Raw genomic sequence first — 19,451 nt, forward strand, 5'->3', positions numbered from 1 at the left:
TGCCATTGCTCCATTTGTTTTTTCTTAAACCATTGTCGTAGATCAGTGACTGGCATTAATGGTTCTTCTATCGTTTCCCCTGTTGTAGTAGCATCCTTGGCAAGTCTATCCACTATTTCATTTCCGTTAATTCCATAATGAGCCTTAATCCAAACCAAAGAAATTTGTTTACCTGTATTCGTAAGTAACTGGATTGTTTCTAAAATTTTTATAATTACTACTGATGAAGTGCTTGATAATTTAGTTTGTACTATTGTGTCTACCGAACTTTTGCTATCTGTTAATATAACAAACTTATTCTTGTGATGGATATTAATATACCTCAAAGCTTGAAGAATTGCGATGAGCTCAGCAGTATAACTAGACATTTGATTTGAAAGTTTAAATTTTTTGGATAGATTTTCATTTGAATGGTAAAAGGCGCATCCAGTTGACTCAGCGAATTTGGATCCATCTGTATAAATACAATCGGACTCCGGCCATCTTTTCAGAATTGTTTTCTCAACAAACGTATTTATGTTAAATTGATTAACATGTGGTTCAATATTAAGATAATAATAAGGAATTTGTAGTTCTAATAGGTTATAATCACAATTATAAAAGGGAAGGATGTCATTTCTGTAAACCTCGCTATTAAATTTGATTAATAGCTGATAACTGCTTATTACTTTGGGATGAATTTTACGTCGCCAGAAGGGACTATCTATTTTTGAATTGAGGTTTTGTATTTTCTCAGATCTTTTCTGTGCTAGGAGTTTTGACATAAAAACATCACACAAAAATTGCCGTCTAAGATGCAAAGGAGGCTCTGCTGCTTCAATTTCTAAAATATGTGTTGGTGTGCTTTGTATACATCCAAGACAAAGTCGTAAACACTTATTTTTTATTTTTTCCAATATCTCCAATTGAGTTAAATTTGCATTTCCATATAAAATACAACCATAGTCAATAACTGAACGTATTAGTGCTCTATAGAAGATTAGTGATATATTTGGATCGGCTCCCCACTTTGTGTGGCTAAAAGCTCTTAGTATATTTATTGCGTTTTCACATTTTTTTGACAAATGATGAATATGTTCTTTCCAAGAGAGCTTTTGATTTAAAATTATGCCAAGGTATTTAACAGATGTTTTATATGGGAATGCGAAAGGTCCTATATTAATTTGGTTTGGTGGTTGATAACGTCTTCTCGTAAATGAACACATGACTGATTTATCTTGAGAGATGCTGAATCCATTTCTTTGTGACCATTCGGCAATTCTTTCTGTGGCGTTTTCTAATGCATTGATTGAAGCTTCGATCGACTTCTTTTCCGTATAAATGCAAAAGTCGTCTGCGTACTGAAGTATTCTAGTTTCTTCGGTAATAGAACTAGTAACATCAGCAGTGTACAGAATAAACAATAATGGACTTAAAATACTTCCTTGAGGCAATCCAATTGATGTTGATTTGGGCGTACCTATCACTCCATTTATATTTAAATACACTTTTCTATCACGGTATAACTTCATTAAGTTCGCAATAACCCCTTCTGGAATTCCTATGGCGTATAATTTATCTGTCAATATGTCTAGATTAACTACTATTAAGATTAACTACTATTAACTACTATTAATATTAACTATTATTAACTACTATTAAGCAAAGCATAGGATATTTGGTATTTACATTTAAGTTTGACACTTCGTGAATGTCAAACTAAATTTTAAATTAGCTATTAATAGGTTTGTTCTAGCAATCAGTCAAACTAGTCAGAAACCGTCAGCAAACAGTTGATCAGTGGGAAACATAATACAGTCACCAGTGCTATCCCCTCTACTCGCGCTGGTCCACTATTCGCTGATGGTTTCAAACCGTTTGAAACTGATGCTAGAACAAACCTAATAAAATATAAATGACATTTTATAGTGAATTTAATTATTATATACAATAAATAAGATGTTTAAAATTACAATTTGAGTATATTTCGAAAGCAATAATATTAACAAGAACGGTTTGTACGAGTATACGGCCTCCTCCCTCCCCTTTAATGATAAATAGACTGTTCCATTTTTAGGCGAGCGGTAGCAACTCCTAAAATTACGTTATACCGACCACGAAAATCGACTTTAAGATGAATGACCAATTTTGGTGATTCTTTATATTTTCGATACCGCTGAATCTGAATATGAAGTTTATTTTTATCTAGATTTGGTGGTACATGTTAAAATATAAAATTTTATGCAAAAATGCGAAAAATCAATTTTAATGATTTTTCGACTTTATCTCGCTGTATCTTTGGTCGCTGTAAATATTTCCTTTTGAAAATTTTACTGTGTCATCTTTGAAGTATTTAAATAATGTGCTTTATTCAAACTGTTTAAACAAACTAAACGAGGAGTTGTTAATTTTTAAACACTTTGTCGTCAGATTTCGTTAGTTTTATGTTTACTTAAAAAAGTTGAGTGACAAACTTTTTAGTTTATAATTTTCACCAACACAGGAATAAAATATAATTCACGAAGAAGTTTTTTGGAAAATTTCAAGTCAAAGTAGGCAATAAGAAAAAGTTATGTGACTTTATAGACGAGTGGCACTCTTAAAATAACGCTTATTTCTCAAGATACTGACTACGGTGTGGCGAATGGCTAATTTTCATCTAACTTAAGGTTTTGATGGTGCTAAAAACGAAAATAAGGTTTATTTTAAATCATCATTTTCATTTATAACTCTTGCATTTTTAATTTGACGAAGAAAAGTGATTCTTCATAAAAAGCTCTTCATGGTCTAAGATTTATGATGCAACCATCACATATAAAATTTTATTAATTTTATACGAGGTATATAAAAATATGAATTTTGAGTAAAGTATCTTTATAGTTCACAACATTTAAATTAGAATGATATAATTGCAAATTGAAACATAATTTTTAATTCTAAACAACTTTTCATAATAGTAATTAATATTATGAATTTAAATACCTAAATAAACAAAGTTTTCGTTATGATAATGCTCGCATTTTCAGCTTGTTATATTGTAATACTGTAAAGTTGCAGTGTCGTACGGATCTGATAAATGTCAAAGTCAAAAAATTTCAAAAAGTCAATACTTGTCAAAAATTTCGCGTGTTGAAAAATAAAATAAATCGATATCAAACTCCTCCAAAAAACTTCTTTGTATACTTTCCATTTTGTTAATTTTTTTTTATTTAGCTTAATGCCTCGACAACTAATGGCCCTTGGCATTTTTGTTATATTTTTTAAAATATATTTATATTATTTTGATTTTTTAATTTTAATCAACCTATTCTAGGTACACCACTGGTAACGTCACTTTGACGTAAAAGGTGCGTTTAAACGAGGTAAAATTAAAAAAAAAAATGGCTCCTAGATACGTAAGCCTGTAAACTATTCAATGATCGTAACTGTACCTACGCCGTAGAACAAAATGTTTCAAACAAGAAAGGTAGCTGAGATCATTTTGAACAAAAATGTTTATTAGCACTTTTTTTGCGTAGAATGACGTTCTCAGAAACATTGATTGAAGCAACCAGCGATTTTGAATGTCAGTTAATCGCATGAAATCAATTTGTATCAACTTGATGGAAAAAATTCGATATCTTTTGATCAGAGTATCCGATTTACAAAAATAAAAATGCGTTTTAAAGGTAAAGAGTACAGCATTGTGCTTACACATATGCAATTTTTGCATTTTGCCGCAAATATAAAGCAAAAATGTCAGCTTTTATAAAGCTGTTAAATAAATAAATGTTTCACGATTGTTGACATTTTTTACGATTCTCATGATATCAATAAAATTTATCACTTCCATTGACCGGTCACTGTGGAATTTGCAATATTTGATCCAACCTATTCTTCAAAACCTGTAACATGAAATTTCGATTTTGAGCTTTGGCAAAAAATATGAGGCGTTTGAAATATGTATACCCAAAAAACAAAATAAACTTTCAAATTACAAATGATAGAAAACATCAACTTCTTTTCGTTTGCAAAAGTATGTTTTCTGAAACTATACAACTTAAGCTACAAATTCCAATCAATGTGAGATCGTTTATAATGTGAAAGTTAAAATTCAGCGATTTTTAGGGATATTTAAAATGCCTCATATTTGTTGCCAAAATCCAAAATCGAAATCGGTCAAAGCAAGTGATAAATTTTATTGATCTCATGAGAATCGCAAAGAATTGCAAAAATTGCGCAATATTTATTTACTTAATATCATTATAGAAACTGACCTCATTTGTAACAAAATCAAAAAATTGCATACAAAAGCTGCACTCTTTACTGTTAAAAGTAATTTTGACTTTTGATATCTAAATCTAATTTTTCCCGCCGAGTTGATAAAAATTTTATTTAAAAAATTGATTTCGCGCACATAACTGACAATCAAAATCGCCGGTCGCTTCAAGCGTTGTTTATGAAAAAACGGTTCATTCTACACAAAAAGTGCTAATAAACATTTTTGTTCAAAATTATCTGAATAAAAAAATAAGATAATAGATATTGCCCAAAAAGGGTATCACATCAAAATTTTGTTTGTTTTCAAAATAGGCTAAGACCTTTTCAATACTTCCTCATATACAGACATTTGAAATACACTTTTAAAATACGTACAGACGTTTGGAAAAACCAAAAAAGAAACGCCTATACCCAACACATATCTTGGATAACAAATTATCCAAAATTTGTGATTCTGAAGGTTATTAAAATTCTCCTATTTCAAATAATTTGGGTAAGTAACCTGTACATATAAAGTACATTCTGAATAAGTTTTTTATGTTAAAGGAAGTAGGCACAAAATTTCGGTTCCAATTCTTTTTAGATGCACTCATTTTTTTCGAATCCTGAGAAAACTAATAAGTATTTTTGAAAAATTTAAACGTAGAATGAAATAATACGTTATAACCGAAGGACGAAAGTCCCTGAAAACTTTAGTATGGTATAACTAGATCCGAACCCAGACATCCAAAGTGAAAGTTATCCTCCAACACCAAATTGTTCTATATGGTCCACATAATGTTCAAAAAAAAGTCACACCATTTTGACCGTCGGGGTCAACGGTTGACGGTTGACTGAGGGTTTGGGGGGGAGAGGGGGGAGAAATCGGTAAATTCGTAGTTTTTGAAGTTTTTCGTCAATATTTCTAAAACTATGAGGTTTAACATGAACAACCTTCTAGACAAAAATGTTCTACATTAAATTTGAAACAAAAAATCTCTATGCATAATCCTTCTAAAATGAACGGTTCCAAAGTTACGGAGGTAGTATAGTATAATTGGTCCAAAAAAGGCCTAACCCAGACATTAAAAGTAAAAGATTTCCTCCAACACCAAATTGTTCTATATGGTCCAGATATTGTTCTGTAAAAAGTTACACCATTTTGAGCGTCCGGTTTGGGGGGAGATGGGGAGAAATCGGTAAATTAATAATTTTTTTACGTTTTTCGTCAATATTTCTAAAACTGTGCTTTAGCGTAAACAATGTTCTATACAAAAATGTTCTACTACATCAAATTTAAAACAAAAAAGGTCCTATACATAATTGTTATAAAATCAAGGATTCCAGAGTTACAGAAGGTGAAAAGTGGAGGTTTTCGATACTTTTTATATTTTTTGGGAAATTTATAATATTTTTACTGATTGAAAGAAATTTTCTTTAACAGGATTTGCTATTTCAGTGGCCGATGGTATGTTATTGATAAGCCCTTGAAGAAACGTCAACCTGTCAACCTCAGCACCCAAAATCATCATCAATTGCCCAAAAAACATAAAAAGTATCGAAAACCTCCACATTTCACCCTCCGTAACTCTGGAACCGTTGATTTTATAACAAGTATGGATAGAACCATTTTTGTTTTAAATTGTATGCAGAACGGTTTTGTATAGAACATTGTTTACGCTTAAACATAGTTTTAGAAATATTGACGAAAAACGTAAAGAAACTAATAATTTAATGACTTTTCCCCCATCTCCCCTCCAAACCAGACGCTCAAAATGGTGTAACTTTTTACTGAACAATATGTGGACCATATAGAACAATTTGGTGTTGGAATGAAACTTTTACTTTGGATGTCTGGGTTACGCCTTTTTTTGGAACAATTATAATATACTACCTCCGTAACTTTGGAACCGTTCATTTTAGAAGGATTATGTCGCGGACCTTTTTTATTTCAAATTTAATGTAGAACATTTTTGTATAGAAGGTTGTTCATGCTAAACCTCATAGTTTTAGAAATATTGACGAAAAACGTAAAAAACTACGAATTTACTGACTTCTCCCCCCTCTCCCCCCCAAATCCGACGCTCAAAAAGGTGTGACTTTTTTCTGAATATTATATGGACCATATAGAACAATTTAGTGTTGGAGGATAACTTTCACTTTGGATGTCTGGGTTATGTCATTTTTTGAATCAATTCTATCATACTACTTCTATGTTTATTACGCCTGACAAGTTACAGGCGTGCGAAAAAAGAGAAAATTTATAGTACCTTCTTTAAAGGTAAAAAAATTGCAAAACCTCTAAATTTTAAACAACCGCTTGGATTGACATGAAATTTGGCATACACACAGCTAACAAGTCAGAGAAAAAAAGTGATATTGTGCCGATGTGTGCTTTTGCCATAGGGGTGAGTTTCACCCCCTTGTGGGGGTGAAAAATATATGTTCGAAATAAGTCCGGAAATGGATAAAATAACTAATTCTGAGCAACTTTTGTTCTATAAAGTTTTTTCACCAAGTTAATACTTTTCGAGTTATTTGCGAGTAAATATGTTAATTTTTCTACAAAATAACCACGTTTTCAGACGGTTTTTCGCAAATAACTCAGAAAGTATTTGGCCGAAAAAAAATTCTTATTAAAAATATAGCACGTAAAAAATTGAAAAACATGGTGTATACAGGGTGAGGCAAATAAAGGGCCTATTAGAAATATCTCGAAAACTAAAGGCAACAGAATCATGAAAATTGGAATAAAGGGGTTTTGAAGGATGATCTATTAAATGAAAATATTTTCATCTCTTTGCAACTTCCGGTTATACCGGAAGTTGCTTATAACTTCGTTTTTTAAATGGGACACCCTGTATATTTTTACATTTTTGGATTCTCTTCGACGTCTTTTTTCTTAAAATATGAAGTTTTGTAATATTATACAGGGTATTTTAAAAGATAATTACGTTTTTTTATTAATTTCGTAGCAAAATTAACACCCTGTAGAATTGTAGTAGTTTGACATCTAAAACTCTACTTACGTTCAAATGATTTTTAATATGCTCTACTATTGTTAAGAAACATTAGTATAGCTAAATTTTTAATTTTAGTATACAGGGTTGGTCGAAACTCGGAATGATTATTTTCTGAGTTTTCTTAAATGGAACACCCTGTTTTTTAGTATTGTAATGAAATGCTATTTTATGGTACTTTTTTATTTCTTAAGCATTCCCTATACCTAACTGCTTTAATTTGTGCTTAAATGTTAATCGCACCAACAATCTTAACTACGTAGGTATTTTGATAGCTAAACCATTATTGGTAATTTTAAGGACCAGTCTGGATTAATATGTATTTATTTCTGAAAAATTATTTGGGATTGAGTATTTTCACGGCCAACCTAATAAAATTTGACGTATTTTTTGGTGCAATTAATGTTTAGCTTGAATCACCAATACCCCCACAAATTAAAGCAGTTAGGTATAGGGAATGCTTAAGAAATAAAAAAGTACTATAAAATATCATTTCATTACAATACAAAAATACAGGGTGTTCCATTTAAGAAAACTCAGAAAATACTCATTCCGAGTTTCGACCAACCCTGTATAATAAAATTAAAAATTTAGATATACTAATGATTCTTAACAATAGTAGAGTATATTAAAAATCATTTGAACGTAAGTAGAGTTTTACATGTCAAACTACTACAATTCTACAGGGTGTGAATATTGCTACGAAATTAACAAAGAAACGTAATGATCTTTTAAAATACCATGTATAATATTACAAAACCTCATATTTTAATAAAGTAGACATCGAAGAGAATCCAAAAATGTAAAAATATACAGGGTGTCCCATTTAAAAAAACGAAGTTATATATAAGTTCCGGTATAACCGGAAGTTGCAAAGAGATGAAAATATTTTCATTTAATAGACCATCGTTCAAAACCCCTTTATTCCAATTTTCATGATTCTGTTGCCTTTAGTTCTCGAGATATTTCTAATAGGCCAGTTATCTGCCTCACCCTATATATTAGGTCACTATACCTAGTAGAAGCAGAGTTAAAGCTAATGAGAAATAGGTTCATATTCGTCAAATTCCAAATCGAATATTTTAACGTGCCATAACCAAAAAACGAAGCACTTTTTTGGGGAAAACTCATTTTAACTTTTTTAAAGTGTTTAAAAAATGCTAATTTTTGTTTAAACAAAAAATTATAGCATCAAAAGTAAACAAGTTACGCTCAAAATAAAGTTGGTCCCTTTTTTTGGTAAGACATCAGGAAAAGGGCTGTAGTTAAAATCGGTTGAACGAGTCACTGATCACGAGTGTATGCAAATTTGGAAACACCGAATCTTAACCAATTTTTGTCTTACAGAAAAACAAAAAAATACAAAATATTCATAAAAGTAAAGCCGACTTTTTTTTATTGTCTAAGATTTTTGGTACCTCCTAACAATTTTTAAGTTATTTTGAAAAAAAGCATTTTTTTCAAAATTAAAATTTAAAAATTTTTTATTTAAAACCAAATTTTTTCAAAAATAAGCACTTTGAATCGATGAAACTTACAGATCACATAAACACAACATAAGTAAAGTAACTTGTGAAGCGGTAACGATTAATTTCGTTTAAGTTGCTAATTGGGGGGTGATCTTCCTGATTTTTTTTTGCCAAAACAAAAGGGACCAATTTTATTTTGAGCGTAGCTTTCTTACATTTGATGCTAGAATTTTTTTTATAAAAACAGAAATAAAGCTTTTTTAAAACACTTTAAAAAAGTGGTAATGTGTTTTCCCCAAGAATGCTTCATTATTTGGATATTTCACATTGAATTATTCTATTTGGAATTATTCGAATATGAACCTATTTTTCATTAGCTATAACTCTGTTTTTGCTAGGTATAAAGACCTAATATATACACCGTTTTTTTTCACTTTTTTATAGGCTATAGTTTTCCTAAGAATATTTTTTTCGACAAAATGCTTACGTTTTGAGATATTTGCGAAAAGCTGTCTAAAATCGTGGTTATTTTGTTGAAAAATGAACATATTCATTTGCAAATTACTCGAAAAGTATTGATTTGGTGAAAAAACTTTATAGAACAAAAGTTGCTTAAAATTAGTCAGTTTATCCATTTCGGGACTTACCTTGGACATATATTTTTTCACCCCCGAGATGGGGTGAAACTCACCCCCAGGGCAAAAGCACACCCCGTGACCATATCACTTTTTTCCTTTGACATGTTAGCTATGCGCATCCATATTTCATGTCAATCTAAGCGGTTCTTTAAAATTTACCGCAAAAACCGTGAAAGAATGTACTACTCGTATTAGTGTAATTTTTAATTTCAAATAGCTTATTCAAAAGAAACTTTTTGTTTGTTCTATGGGACTTTCGGCCCTTGGAAATAATGTAATCTTTCATTTTGCGTTTAAATTTTTCAAAAATATTTATTAGATTTCTTAGGATTCGAAAAAAATGAATACATTTAAATAGCATTGAAGCCAAAAATTTCTCTCATTTTGGGTTTCTCTAATGTTTTCATTGTTTGAATGTATTGTTATCGTCCAAATAAAATATTCAGCTCATGTTCAAATTACAAAAATTTCATATTTCGAGTAAAACTGAATTGACACCGTTTTTAACTTTTCACTAAACATTACACACACTGGAGATATTTAACCTAAAGTACAAAGTACTGGCACAAATATGCTTGAATTCTTAACACGTAGCCTAAATTATGTTTACAAACAAATTAGTATGTCAGGTGCAAATTGCAAAAATACATAAAACATATCTTGTGTTTCTATTAAAGTCCTGTAATTAGTGGTTGTTCAGTCGGTTTGTCACTTCGGAAGTGTTCTAAGGTGTAGTGATGCAGACACTGTATCCACCTTTCCATCGCACAGTGGGCCGAAAAATTCAAAAAGCGGCCATAAATCGATTTCGATGAAAGTATTAGTCTGGCTTTCAGAATTTGTAGGTACTCCGAGAAATAGATAAATAATGTTTTCCTAGAATTTGAAGCAGGTAGAAGGCATATTGCGGCAGCCATCGGTTCTCAAAACCAGACTTTTGTGTTAGGATCATTTCTTTGCGAACATTCATTTAGTGTACTACTAAATGTCAACTAGTGAATGTGTGTTATAAAGTGTCTGACTCAAGTGGTTAATTGTACAGAAAACTTTCTCAAGGTATGTATTTTCATGTTATATAAATACTTATGAATCAAAGTTAAATTAGTATACATATAGATATAATTACTATGTAGTCGATTTTATTGAAAATTTTATATTATACTTTAAAATTATGTTGAGATATAACATATTTTCCGATCCGATCCGGCTTTGAAAAAATATTAAAAAAATAGCTTGATCATTCCCTAATAACATACTAAAATTTGATAGGCGCCTTCAAGCGCCTTTTTGAGATATTTTGGTTTTGCTTATCGATATGCATGAACCATATCCAACGAATGTATTCTGTAACCATAACAGCACATTTTATTTTGTTATTTAAAATGTAACACCTAGTAATTTCTATTTTCTTGTTGCGTTACTTTATTTACCTTGATAGAGAATATAGTTAAGTTTGTTCGTAATGGTGGTTGTAAGTCTTATTTCATTTGCGTCTTCAAAAAATTTTTTTTATGTAATGTTTTTCTATATTTTTCACAGTGAAAATGGTCACCAGAAGGCAACTGTTTGACGTTTTGTATGAAAAGGATAAGTTACAACGTTCCAGTCGCACAGAATATCTGTTCAAGTATTTGGTGAGACACTACAAAATTGAAAATGATGCAGACGCCATGTTAAAAATGAGGATTTTCACTTCAAAGTTTTGCAACGTCGTTTATGCAAAGCTTGATCAATGTGGGAGAAAAACGGATAGATTTGTGAAAAATAATACAGCGTGGTTAAGTGTATGTGTATTTGAAGAAACTGGATTAGAAATTGATCCGAATGCTGAGCCACAACCAGGAACTTCATCTGGAGGTAGGCGTGGTCGTCCAAGCAAAGAATTTTCTGCGAGTAGTGTAAGATCAAAACGTCGAAAGACTTCAAAGCTGTCATCGACGTTCGAAACCGAGGAGCTTACTTTAGCTGCAAGGAGAAAACTAAAGACTGAAGGAAAAGACGATGCCGCAAAACTTGTCTCTGAAGCACTTTTGACTCCGACTCGAGCCGGTAAAATTAGGACAGCTTGGCAGAAAGCTCAGAAGTCAAAAAAAATAATTCCACTCACCCCAGATGAAGCGCTATCAGTAATGATTGAATCAAAAGATACCAAACATTCATATCTTGTTCACAGACGAATAGCAAAAGAACATTTTGCTGATATATATCCGTCTTATCACAAGCTTCGAGAAGCAAAATTACGCTGCTATCCCCGAAAAGAAGGACAAACTGTAAGTGAGTCATGTGCAGAAATATTATTACAGGACCTCTTAGATCATACAGTTAAACGGATAGTAGAATTGCAAAAACCAGTTCTTCGTTCATTATCAACTGAACTTCTAAAGAATTTGAAACTGTTGCTGAAATGGGGATGCGATGGAAGCACCGGTCATTCACAATACAAGCAACTTTTCTCCGATAATAGTTTTGGTGATGGCGATTTATTTCTTACATCCATAGTGCCATTACAGTTATATGCGGAGCAACCTGGACAAGATAAAATTATTGTGTGGCAAAATCCCCGTCCATCGTCAACTCGATTTTGTAGACCTATACGCTTTCAGTTTAAGAAAGAAACGAAAGAGCTGACGGTACAGGAGACATCATATATAGAAAATCAAATTTCAGAACTTCAACCCACTATTGGTATGCTGGATAGTGAAGAAATTGCAGTTTCTCATGTTTGTGTGATGACGATGATAGACGGCAAAGTGTGTAATGCAATAACGGAAACAGCTTCTTCACAAACATGTTATATATGTAAAGCAACCCCCAAACAAATGAATGACATCGAAAAACTATTAAAGAGGGAAGTTGTCCAAGAAAATTTGAAATTTGGATTGTCAACTCTACATGCCTGTATCAGGTTTTTCGAATGTTTGCTGCACATTTCCTATAGATTAGAAGTTAAAGTTTGGCAAATTCGAGGAAGTAACAACAGAGCAGTTTTTGAAAACAAGAAACGTACCATACAACAAATTTTCAGAGACAGAACAGGTTTGCTTGTGGATATACCTAAGAGTGGAGGTAGTGGAACTACTAATGACGGCAACACAGCTCGACGATTTTTTGCTGACCCCTCACTGTCTAGTGAAATTACTGGCATAGATAAAGATGTCATTATGCGATTTGGTATTATATTACGCACCTTATCTTGTGGCTATGCAATCGATGTGCGAGCTTTTGAAGAGTATTGTTTGGAAACCGCAAAACTGTATGTCGCTAAATATTCATGGTATTATATGCCTTCTAGCGTGCATAAAATATTACTCCATGGAGCCATAGTAATCAAGGAGGCTATTCTGCCTATCGGTCAATTGTCAGAAGAAGCCCAAGAATCAAGAAATAAGGATCTCAAAAGTTTTAGGGAGAAACATACACGAAAAATTTCGAGAATATCAGGAAATCAAGATTTGTTAAACAGGCTCCTTATAACTTCAGATCCAGTAATTTCATCTTTGCGGCAGTACCCACTCCGAAAAAGTTCAAACATATCTTCTGAAGTTGTATCCTTGTTGAAGGCGCCCTCGTTAGAATCAATGGAAGCAGATTCTCTTAGAGCTCTACAACTTAATATGGAAAGCCGCCAAGTTTCTTCATCCGACGAGGAAGACGACAGCGCGAGCGACGTAGATTTTTAGTGGTAAGCATACTATTGTATTTACAAGGGCGGATCTAAGGGGGCCCAGGGGCCCATACCCCCCTTGGGATTCACATTTTGAACTGATTATAAAGTTAAAAATTAAATTTTAGTATTTAAGTATATCAAAGTAAGTTATAAGTATAATCTTTTAAGCACTAATATATTAGATTTTAAATATACTTTATTTCATGCCATTTTTACCCCCTCCCTTGCTAGATTTTTCTATCGCTATGCCCCCCCTTGAGACTTTTCTGGATCCGCCCTTGTTTATTTATTTAGAAGCTAATAAACTTGTTACAGAGCGGAATTTTTATTTTTATACCTATTACCAAACATATTTTGATAAATTTCTCTAAGTTTTTTCGAATTTGTACCTAAATAATTTATAATCTTACTATACTTAGTAACAAGTAACGTATTTTACGGTAATTCATTTTATTTTGTTAATATTTTTTAACCATATAAACAATTAATTGCATAAAGATCGAAAAGTCTACTCAATGTAATTATTAACCTTATGGCCCCCCTAAAAGTTACGCCTGGGTAGTTTAATTTTTTTTATTATTTTTTCCTTTAAAAGACTACAATTTTAAAGCCCTTCAGCCCATTTTCAGATTTTTGACCGCTTTTTGCATTTTCTGGCCCACTGTGCATCGTGGTGATGTTGGAAGTAGCTCTGTAAGTAAAAAATGCAAACATTCAGCAAAAATACACAATGTTGTTATTTATTTTTGTCTGTATTTACTTAATAATAAAAAAGTATTGCTTTAATAGCAAATATTTTAAATGTATATCAGTTATAATTTATGCATTTTAAATTGTTGACGTAATGTTCAGGCAGGTCACAGTATAATTTGCAAACAATCTGTTTTTTTTTTATTTAAAAGATCTTTGAATTCTTCAGACTAACAGAAAAAAGTTTTATTATCATCATTGGTGCAAAAGCTAAACCTTTGAAATACCTTGACGCTCTCAAATTTCCTGTGCCATATTTTTTTATTATATCTTCCCATTATCTTGCATCACCCCACCCCTTTTTTATCATATTTCATTTTTACCGTTATTGACGGATTTGTTTGATTCTACTAATTATATATTTTCCCGAATTGCTGATAAGGTCTTTTCAGGTCATAAATTAAATCACGTGTTCTGGGACCAAAAATACACTCACCGGCACAAAATTCCGCCACAAAAAATTTTTGATTAAGTTTGACAATTTATAACTTTATTATTTGTAATCCGGTTTTCAAGATTCTTGCATCAGTTTGTAGATACATATTATATTGATATCGTGTGTTATTATTCCAGTAACAAAAATTTTTTGCTTAAATGGCATTATACGGGGGTGAATGGAAATGTTGTATTTTCTCCTCACTCTAAAAAAATCTGTGGAAAAATTGAAGGGCTGATTTTGTTTCATACTCCTTTCGTATTATCACGGAGGCATCCCTAAGATTTTGTTTTTTGAATTATCCTAATTAATATTAACTTTCTTGTAAAAACTGTAAATAAAAACATTGCTTTGAAGGTTTCTTTAAATAAAAATATCAAACGCACTAAAATTATCAACAAAACAAAACAATTCAATAGCGGGTATGTCCACCTCTCGCAGCAACGACTGCTCGCAATCTGTTTGGCATGATGGCATCGAATAAATAAGATGTGTTATCGTTGTCTGGGGAATAGCCCGATATTCCTCTACCAGGGCCATAACTGTACTAAATTTTCTGGAGGCTTAGGGTGATAGCGAATAGATATTTTCAATTCATCCCATAAATGCTCGATATTATTGAAATCTGAGCTGCATGCGGGCCATTGTAGTCATATCAATCCAACCTGTATTTAAGATATTTTATGTTTACGAGTCGGTCAGTGTTATGAGTTACAAAAAATTGCGCAGCTCTTACAAGAAAAGAGATGTTCGGATAATTCCAAAAACAAAATCTTAGTGATGCCTCCAGGATAACACGAAAGGACTTTATTTTTTTATTTATTTATTTATTGTTCATACATATGACCTGGCCTCTAGTGACTAATCCAGGTCGTTTTTTTCCTGATGGGATTACAGATATTTTTTTTTATATATTTTTACATTTTTTACTAAGCTACTAAATCTATTTTTACAATTAATAATTTGCCATAATCTATTAATTACATTTAACAAATTTAAAGAAACAATATATATTTGTTAAAATATTTTTGGTACTATCAACTCCCTTCTAAGTTATAAAGACAGTCCCTCTATTTTCAGAAGAGAGTTGGTAGTTTTTTTTAATTTAATGAATTATTTATTGAATTATTATTTTTATTTATTTATTTTATATTGAATTATTATTATTATAATTGTGAATATCTATTTTTGAATTTATATTTTATTTTATTTATTTTAACTTTATCTTACTCAACTTCATCAGGGTTGGATTATTTGTTGTCTTCTTCTATTATTATAAATTTCTTGTTGTTTTTTAGATATTATTTCTGTTAGATTGTTTAATATTCCAAAATATTCTTCATTTTGTAATATATCTCTTATTTCAATTCTTTCTAATCTTCTTCTCATTTCTCTATGTTCTTCATTTTCTATAGTATTTTCACAATGTAACACTATATGTTCTGGTGTACCTAGTTCTCCACATTCACAATATGCATCATCTTTTAAGTTAAATCTTTCCAAATATGTTGGGTATGGTCCATGTCCTGTTAAAAAGTGTACTAAACCTTGTTTTGGATTAAAATAATTTGGAATGTTTTCTAATATTGGTATAAAATTGTATAAACGTCTAGATTTTGTTGAATTTTCCCATTCATTTTGTCTTTTTCTATTTATTTCTTTTAATTTTCTTTTATTTCTTATATCTAATCCTATTATTTGTATTATTTTTTCAAATTTTTCTTTTTTTAGCCAATAATTACATGCTCTTTTTTGTGTTTCTAAATGCATTGGCATTACTCCAGTTAAAACTGTGAGTGCCTGTGTTGCAGTTGTTCCAAACACGAAAGGACTGTGGAACAAAATCAGCTCTTCAATCTTTCCACAGAATTTTTTAAAGTTAAGAGAAAATACAATGCTTTCATTCAGTCCCGTATAATGCCACTAAGCAAAAAAAATTTGTTACCGGAATAATAACAAATGACATGAAAACATGTACGTACAAACTGATGCAAGAATCTTGAAAATCGGAGTGCAAATAAGAAAGTTATAAATTGTCAAACTTAATCAAAAATTTTTAGTGGCGGAATTTTCTGCCGGTGAGTGTAGTTCGATTGAACCTAACAGATGGTGGTGGTCTGTGAAACAAAGTTAAATCTGTCTTTCATTTTACCTTCATTCTTACTCACGAATTGACTGCTAGGAACAGTGTTGCCAATCGCATTTCTCTAGATTATCCGATGATCGCTCGAAAAATATCCGATTTGTCACGAAAAGGTACGCTAGGTCAAGAATTATTCTGTTATTAAAATCAATGTTGCGAATGTTATTCTTTTAGTCCCCTTAACAACCATCAAATAACAAAATCCGTTGTTCTTACGCCAATCAGTTGATTGTAATCAATTACCATTATAATAATTAACATAATTAATTGATTAATTAATTATTAATTATCAATTAACGTAACAGTTATTAACATAATTGATTAATTAATCAATTAATCTCATAATTGTAATCAGTTATGTTTTCAGCAACCCAATCAAAGTTGACATTGACAGTAATTAAATATTTGATAATGATCAGTTGATTCCATTTCTGATTAGCGTTCGAACAACCGGCCCTTTAATCTACTGGATTCTCTGTTTCACAGTTTAAAAATTTTCGTTTATAGATGAAAATCTCGTATCCTAGCTGATTATTACCTAATTCATGTATGTAAATACTATTTACTTACTATTATTATATTATTCGTATTTTGTGTTATCGTAAGTGGTAAATTCTAAATAAATAAATAAATCTAAATATTTCATTATTTGGATAGTGATATTTATTATAATTATTTAAGTAAAAAAAAACACTTCTAAATATTATTTTATTAAAACGTAATAACTACGTAAAACTAGATATGTACTAGAAAAATAAATAATAAATAAATCAATACAAAAAAAACTACAGCTACATTAATAGCACAGGCGCAAAATTTCTGGTGAATGCTTTTAAAATGCATTATTTTTTCGAGTCCTGAGAAAGCTAATAAGTATTATTTAAAAATTTAAACGCAGAATGAAATATTACATTATTACCGAGGGCCGAAAGTCCCTGAAGACTTCTATAATTTTTATTCTAATAAGTTACAGGGCTGAAAGGAAAAGAGAATATTGAGTGTGATTTTTAATTTCAAATATCTCATTCAAAAGAAACATTTTGTTTATTCTAAGGGACTTTCGGCCCTCGGTAATAATGTAATCTTTCATTCTGCGTTCAAATTTTTCAAAAATATTTATTAGTTTTCACAGGATTCGAAAAAAAATTAATACGTTTAAAGATTATTGGTCCGAAATTTTGTGCCTACCCTCTTTTGACAACTAAAGATTTACTACAACTCAAACAATAGAAATGTATTTGACAGTCTTGTAGTTATTAAGATATCAAGGTTATGATCCATAATACCCGTGGTGCGTTCAACGTTTATTGCCCGACTAAATAATTTTTATAGGCAAAAATTTGAAGAATTTTTGAGTTAATTAGTAGATATCTAGATATTACTAGTTTCAAATAAGTAGATTTTTCTACAACCACTATTCCAAATGCATTTTTCTGCACAATTTTATGTTAACAAACTTAATACTTTCTCACAGAATAACTGACAGTAGTGTGCAGAAATGAGACGTTTCTGTGCCGGAAAGTTCTTTTCTGCATAGTGCCATTACATTTCTCAAAAATATCATAAATATAATTAGGTATAACATGTTTTGATGAAATGGTTTTGTTTAAGATAATATTAGATTTGACAGACCTTTACAAAAAAAGAACCGATTTAACTACATCTCATGTCCGAGAAATCTGTAAAATTCGCTATTTTAACACATTATTTTTGAACTTTACATTTGGTATTCTACAAACGACTACCTTATTCTGAGTAACTTTATATATTCTGTGTACATCTGTGGTTAAAGTGTAGAAAAATATATAACCTGTAAGACAGGTGATATTAGTCTTAATTATCGAATAGAAATTAAATTATTTATTATTTATTAAATTATTAACTGTTTTATTTTACAATTTTATTCTTAATAAACATTTTATAATTATCAATTAACCAATAAGGATTTAGCAATCTCAGCAAGATACGTCGAATGAAGTATGGTGAAAACCCGTGACCAACTCTCCTAGAATTTTTATTCAAAATTGTTCCAATGTTACAATGTATATAACTACAATTAAGGCCGTGCATTATATTTTTTTCATTATTTGATTTGGTCTAAAACAAATTCAATATTATATTTCAATATCCACATGCTGGTAAAAATTTTTACCCACCTTGACATTTTTTACTAACCATTTATCCATTATAAAAAAGTATTTTCACAAACCAAAACTTATTTAAACAGACGTTTACTTAAGCACTGCATTGCACTACATAAAATGAAAATAAAACTAAATCGTGCGTGAATTAGCTTTCATAAGTTTAAAGACTAAAAACTAAAAACTCATAAATAACATTGGACGGCAGACGGTTTTTGAAATTTAAATTGGATTAGTATGCCTTAAGTGGACGCACTTGTGCATTTAAATTCTAAACAAAGGAATTGGCACATGTCCCCTTTGTCAAAAGATGAAAAGTATCGGATGTCACTAACATTCATCCAGTATAAAAATTTGGGTAGAACCAAACAACATTAATGTGTTGTTGGTGTTGGGAATTTATGGATGAGAAAGTTTTAGTAGATGGTAGATACACTAAAAAATATACGCAAATATCCGATTTATTTAAAGATACGAAGAAGATACGACAACTCTCAAAAAGGTACGCAAATCGGATAATTATCCGCCCCGATTGGCAACACTGGCTAGGAATCAAAATTCGTTTGATCTTTACATAGACAAATTGACGTGTTGTGGAATGCATATCGTAGATTCCTAATGTCTATTCATTTATCGCCCGTTTTCTTTGTAAATTTTTTCGTTGCTTTTACCAACATGAATTCAACTGTTTTTACTTATTGCAAAGTTCTTTTCTTCTGCGAGGAACAATTTGTTAATATCATTATTTTAAAATTTTGTATTATTATAAGAAGGTCAAGTTAATCAGAGAATTTTACTTACACTAATTTGGGTTTATATTTGTATTTTAATAGACCAATCTAATTTGATTAAAATCTCGTAATACTGGATTTAATTGGACAGACATTTTTGCGTGATGTTAGCAAATTAATTTCATTCTGTTGTTAATCAACAAAACAAATCAACTCACTCTTTCTGTCTGTGCCTCGG

The 19,451-nt window shown here is 30.8% G+C and overlaps 1 protein-coding gene across 7 annotated transcripts in view; it reads left to right on the forward strand.

The window, feature by feature from the left end:
- Nucleotides 1-19,451, forward strand: part of LOC114332468 (kinase D-interacting substrate of 220 kDa B) — a 239,411-nt gene that overhangs the window by 6,894 nt on the left and 213,066 nt on the right. Inside the window, exon 1 of one of the 7 annotated variants that reach the window (XM_050652315.1) lies at nt 13,647-13,705. The exons of the other annotated variants lie outside the window; for them this stretch is intronic. The gene's annotated coding sequence lies outside the window, so the exon portion shown is untranslated. Of the gene's footprint in view, nt 1-13,646; nt 13,706-19,451 lie in introns of those variants that run through there. 7 annotated transcript variants of the gene reach the window in all.

Source organism: Diabrotica virgifera, chromosome 5, assembly GCF_917563875.1.
Source record: "Diabrotica virgifera virgifera chromosome 5, PGI_DIABVI_V3a".
NCBI lineage: Eukaryota > Metazoa > Arthropoda > Insecta > Coleoptera > Chrysomelidae > Diabrotica > Diabrotica virgifera.